Below are 6,672 nucleotides of genomic sequence, written 5' to 3' on the forward strand. Positions count from 1 at the left end.
TTCACTTTGTTCTATAAATCTATTAAGTAAGTTCAGATTGCGTAAGTTCAGCGCCACACAAATTAGAAAATTCCTTATCGAAAAAACATGGGATTTTGAAAAATTCTAAGGGTGCCCCATGATGCGTCGCGACTGACGGAATATAAACATTCTATATATAAATAGATCAATTCTTGGTAATAGTAATTGTAGGGAGCTTTTGGCTCGCGTGGCATGCAGGGCTTTCCACCAGCCTCTTACGTAATTTAACCCGGCCACCTGTTTCTAAAGGCATGAAAATTGGCTCGATGACTTGGGCCTACGGTGGTGACTTGGTTATTCGCTGATAATTTTAAATAGTGACAATGAGTATAATTTATCGACGAACTGATTGTAAGAGATATTGCGCAATCCAGATTTAGTTTCCAAACGTTAAATATATTAGTACCAACGACGCGAATATACAAGTCACTGTTGGCGAGAAAGTAAGTGCCGAAAAAGGTTAGGAAAGAAAATTAGTTTAAAAGAATAGTGAGTGTCACACTTTGAGTAATTACGTTATTTATGGTAATATGTCTGATACTTAAATCGACAGAGAATTGCGTGACATCATCTTCCGGCCAGTGGCGTATCCAGACTTATGGTCGCCCGGGGCGGAACATTGAATTTGCGCCCCCTCCCACAAGGAATTAAATTCATCTAAAATAAAGACTCAAGAACCGCAGCTGTATACGATGAAAAGGTTATGCTTTGTTCCGAATGTACTTAATGATTTACAGTAAACGCAATTTAATTAATCTTCAACGGTAGTATGAGATTGAGGGAAATGAATTTGCCTAGTAGTAGCCTAGCAGAGGCTAAAGAAGTTATACGGCACAGACTGGAAACAAAACAAAACGCTAATTTACCTACCAGATTTAGAATCGTCAATTCGTCATGTACCCTGCTTTAGCAGCTTTATCTAATATAAATCATCATATCGAGATACAGTGGGACAAAATAAACTTCTGTTATGGTTAGACATGAGTATACATGGAAGTCATTCAAATAGAAATCTCGATATAATACAGATATTTTTTAATTTAATTGAATATGCAAAATAAACTTAAACCATATTTTTCTGTAATACAAGGAATATAAGTATAATGATAATCTGCGACCTACCATTAAAATGGCCAAAAACGCGCCCCCTTGAAAATGTGCGCCCGGGGACATTGCCCTCCTTGCCCCCCCGGTAGATACGCCACTGCTTCCGGCTATTGTCATTCACTCCCTTCTTATCTAGACAGAACCCAAGAAATCTCTTTCATTCGCCTAAAGCCTATTTCCACGAGTAACAGCGTGCGAGACGGTATCCGTAAAATGTGTGTCTCATTTGCGAAAGTTTCGGTTTGTGTCTCCAAAAACGAGCCCAACGTTTTCCGAGAAAACTTAACCACATTAGCTCGTTCCTCCCGGTAGATGGCGACTGTCTTCAGGGCGCCTTTCGAAGTTTAGCCGAGAATTAAGCTTATATGGACCGGGAAGAGACGATAAGGGCTTACTCGGGCTTTAAATGAAAGATACAATAATAAACAAATAAGTACTTCTATTTTAGGAATTGAAATAAGTTTTATCATAGTGGAGAAAATGTAAACTAGGAGCAACAAACACAACACCCCACACAAGGAGAACGCAACCCGTCAAAAGTCGTGGATTTTCTTGTGTACATTTTTCATTGGCTAGACGCTTTAGCGCCTGCTGCCGTCGGAAGGGGAAAATTCGGAAATTGTCTCCCCCCCCGCCCGTAAAACGTTTAGCGTAAAGGCTCGTGACGCTCGTCCAATGAAATTCGTACACAACCCTTCGTTAGCGTGTCTTAAGACTAGCTGCGTTCTCCTTGTGTTTGTTGCTCCTAGCCTAGAGTTACTTTAATTAAAAAGGATTTATTATTATTTATCAATCATTACTAAGAATTTTAAATTTGGTTATACAATAATTTTACTAATGTTAAATTTTACGCGTACATTTTCCCGAAAATGAAACACGCAGCATGCACAACTACTAATTAATTAAATCCTACAAAACTACTACTAAACATTGGATGGATGCCAGGGATTTTAATACGATTGGGGTCAGTGGCGAACTATTGTTCTACTAGAGTTATATCGATCTTGGTTTCATACTCTACTATACGTTGACTTGTTTGCTGTCGGTGAGCACATCCAAAGCACAATTAACCGATTCACGGCTGGCGGGAACTCACTTAAAACTGAGAGTGGAGACTATGTCTCTCTTTTTATATTAGGGTGCCATAGTCCCATGGACTGGGTGGAGAAGTTGTTCCCGTCTTTTTTGGAGAACAGTTCTCTTCTACTTCATTTTCCAGGTCCTCGGTATATATACCGGACACGTTGGAGGGCGGTTTTCTAACGCCGTCCCATAATTTCGAAAAGGATCCAATCCAACGAAAGAACTACATCCTGGGTCTAAATGACCCCTCCTTGGTGATGTGTCAAAGTGAGAAATATTTTTCAAAAGCTCGCGGGTTTTCACTGACCCTCAAAAATTAAGATTAATTGGAAAGTTCGAAACATTATTTTTCCGACAAACTTCTAAAGAGTTCGTTTTTATTGGCCTGGCATCGGGTATGATAGATTTATAATATGTCGTCCTTGGCATTCCAAAACTATAAGAAAAGCGGCGCGACAAAAATAAAGCATGCACAATTCCCCAAAAATAAAGTAAAAATCAACTAAGCCGCGCCATCAAAGGTGACAGGTTAATTGGGCGGAAGGTCTAAAAGCTCCTGACCCGAACTCTGGGTATGACCATTGTCCAAAAGAAAATATGCTGGAAAAAATAGGGGCCGCTTGATACCGACAGGCGACCCAGAGGCAGCTACTATTTCCCGAAGCCCCAGAGTGCTTTCTTAGAATTCAAACAGAAATATATATCTAATTTTGGCCTATTTTGGTGGGAACTTAAATATTCAACTATATTCTACTATTCTACTAACATATTCGTTACATCACCTAAAACTGATTTTGAGATATTCGCCCTGGTTCATTTTTTAGTGGACACCCTGTATCACGTTAGCTCGAAAAAACTCCGCCGTCATCTTATCAAAACAATTATAATTTTCACTTCCGAACGCGCTACGAGAGCTTAGGAACTCTCGTAGAAAATACTAGACTTTATTTCTCGTAAAAATGTCTCTGGAACACGTTTTCGTTATTTAAGGAGACCTTTTCGTCTCTAGAACGGGCCCTTAGTCTCGGTCACAGGACGACGAACGTGCTAAATACAATATTCTACATGTAGGAGTTAATAAGATTTTAAAAAGAATTTACGCAGTTATTTAGTCTCCGTACACGAGCGTTGGAAATCTCTAATAATTGGACCTAACACACTTTTTATGATGACAAACGACATCCTCGCCACTAGAGCAACCATTTTCTTAAGATCATTCGATTCCAGGGTTGGAAAAACTCAGTTTTTTTTTAATAAAAACCCAAAAATTCAGTTTTTTTTAAACACTTCCTTCTTTTACTTTTTATCTATTTTTCACTTTTGTTTAACCGTGAATACATATTACAAATCAACTAAAAAAAATTAATATGAGTATTATTATTCAAATGACCAGAAAAAAGTTTTAGTTTTTTTCATTTTTGATTTTGTATAAATGCAGAGTGACCAGGAAAATGCCAAAAAAATTTTATGAAAAAATAGGCAATTTTCAAGCGAATTAAAGGAAAATATAAGTCGTATACAAGATGTAGGGGGAAACTTACTGCGAAAATGTCGATGACCTTGAACCATGTCTTCAAGGTAACCCAAAAACTAACTCGAGAACCGTAAGGGTTAGAAAGTTGGTTCTAATTAGAAAAGTTCCACGTTACTTTCTAAGTACAAATAGCTTAAACCTGATCAGATTTGACCAATAGGAAGTCGAGAAATGCTAGATAAAAAACAAGAAGGTCGTTAAGTTGATAACGTGTCGAAAGCGAGGTTCGGGAGCTGATAACTCTAAAGATACACGTGTTAGAGTACGGAAATTTGCTACATATCCTCATCAGGACTGAGGGTCTTTAGTTTAAAAATTTCAATGACCTTGAACCATGCCTTCAAGGTCATCCAAAAACTATGAGAACCGTAAGTGTTAGAAAGTTGGTTCCAATTAGAAAAGTGTTCCACGTCACATTGTAGGTCTAATTAGCTTTGATTCGATCGAATTTGACCAATAGGAAGTCGAGGAACTGTTCTACAAAATCACAAAGGTCGTTAAAAAGAAAATTGAAAGAAAACGCTCATAACTCGAAACCAATTCGTGTTACATCGAAATTTGCTAGACAAACTCATTATGGTGGTCGTCATGACAACAACATTTAAAAAAATTTCAAATGTCATTTTATTTTACGCTAAGCTTAATATTCATTCGAAGTTTATTTTTGTTGCCACAAAGCTAATTTTTTCTTTAGAAATAATAAAGTTATGTAAGGCGAAATGGTTCGGTTATTTTATGAAAATGGGAGAAATGCGCGCTTAGCAGCGGCAATTTTTCGGCAGGGTCATCCTCGTTTAACACTTACGCACAATAAGATTTTGCGAGTAGTCAATCGATTTCGATTAACAGGCGATGATAATGGATTAATTCAAGGAGATAATCGTGAAAACAACCTTGACGTCGATATATTAGCTTATTTCAACGCTAATCCGCGCTGCAGCACACGCGGATTAGACCAACAATGTGATGTGTAACACTTTTCAGATTGGAACCAACTTTCTAACACTTACGGTTCTCGCGTTAGTTTTTGGATGACCTTAAAGACATTTTTCAAGGTCATTGAAATTGTTAAACTCAAGACCCTCAATCCTGATAAGGATATGTAGCAAATTGCAGTACTCTAACACGTGTATCTTTAGAGGTATCAGCTCCCGAACCTCGCTTTCGACACGTTATCAACTTAACGACCTTCTTGTTTTTCATCTAGCATTTCTCGGCTTCCTTTTGGTCAAATCTGATCAGGTTTAAGCTATTTGTACTTAGAAAGTCACGTGGAACACGTTTCTTATTGGCACCAACTTTCTAACACTTACGGTTCTCGAGTTAGTTTTTGGATGACCTTGAAGACATGGTTCAAGGTCATCGACATTTTCGCAGTAGGTTTCCCCCTACATCTTGTATACGACTTGAAAATTTAAAAATCGTGCCTAAAACAGATTTTGAGATATTCGCCCTGGTTCATTTTTTAGTGGACACCCTGTATACTACATGAGAAAACCTAAGGGGTGAATAGGAAGGTATTGAAAACGGGGTAGTAGCAATTTTCCGAATTTCATTCGTCCGAATAATATCGCGTTTGTCTGAATACTCATTTGTCCGAACTCGAAAACCGAAATTGTTCAATTTGTACGAATTTAATAACCGGGTCATTCCATGACAAAACGCCTGCCACAGAACACCCGACCCCTTTCGATTTTGCCCAAATTTTGTATACAGGGTTTTTTGGGCCTAGGAAAACGATTTTGACAGTTTCATAACGATCGGTTCAGCCGTTTACGAGATACAGCATACGCGTTTTTTCAAAAGTACGCCTTGACCCCCTAAATGTTTTCTACTATATCTTAAGACATAATTATCGCAAAATCACATGTAATACCTCATTTTAAAGACAATGCGCACCCTAATATGAATATTTAATCAGAGTTGTCATTTGACGTAAATGTCATTAAAATCTGGGCCTTTAAATAATTTGACCTTTGACCTTGCCCAGACACCTCAGTCGTAGGTCAACGATTTTAGCATTTTTAAAATTCCCACTATCGAATACATAATAATCACTCAAAATCTCAAAGTAATATTTGTAGTTTTCGAGATATTAATTTTTGAAATTTACCCCTCAAATTAATGAAAATGCTATTTTATACACGAAACTAGTTGACCTACTAAATAAATTAAAAATATTATTATTTTGGTAATTTTGAGTTTAGAATATCAAATACACTAATTCTTAAATTAAGTTGAGTTATTTACATATTATTTTTAGTTTTGCATGTTATCTGTAGACAGAAGACATCACTAAATTGCTTGTCCTTAGTATAGTCTGGCGTTCAATATTATTGTAGCGTATCTTACTGCACCCTAAAATGGAAATGTGCTAGATATCTCAAGAAAACCCAATATTGCTCTTAGTCATATCGATTACGTTTTTAATAACGTAAAAATGTTTTAATATCTTTTTAATATATAATAGTTATAATTGAGTAGTTAAATATATTAACAGCGATAATTGAGTAGCGAAATAGAATTTATTTAACTGTATATTCTCGAACAAAGCCCTGAAATGGATCGAAATTGTTCGTTTTGGAGAGACAGTAGTAAATGTCATTTGCAAACACTTTCGAGGATGACAAATTAGTTCTTAGCAGCCGAACAGCTATACCTATGTCCAAAATAAGAAAAATATGTCGTCACCATGAAGAACTTTTTATGAAAAGGTATTCAACGAGTCAAAAGAAGTCTATGAATCCTTTTGGGACTCACGACGCTGAAAGAAAGAGTGGACTAAAAACTATTTCATTGGATTTGTTCAAAAAATTAAAGTTACGAGGAATTGAAGTTATCGCTGGAAATAAGTTGTGCATCCAGTGTTTTATGTCTGCTGGAAAAAAAGTAAAGGATGAACTCCAAATACAGTTGGACGTTTCAGA

This window comes from Leiobunum rupestre, chromosome 3 (genome assembly GCF_980474605.1).
Source record: "Leiobunum rupestre chromosome 3, qqLeiRupe1.1.hap1, whole genome shotgun sequence".
Taxonomy (NCBI): domain Eukaryota; kingdom Metazoa; phylum Arthropoda; class Arachnida; order Opiliones; family Sclerosomatidae; genus Leiobunum; species Leiobunum rupestre.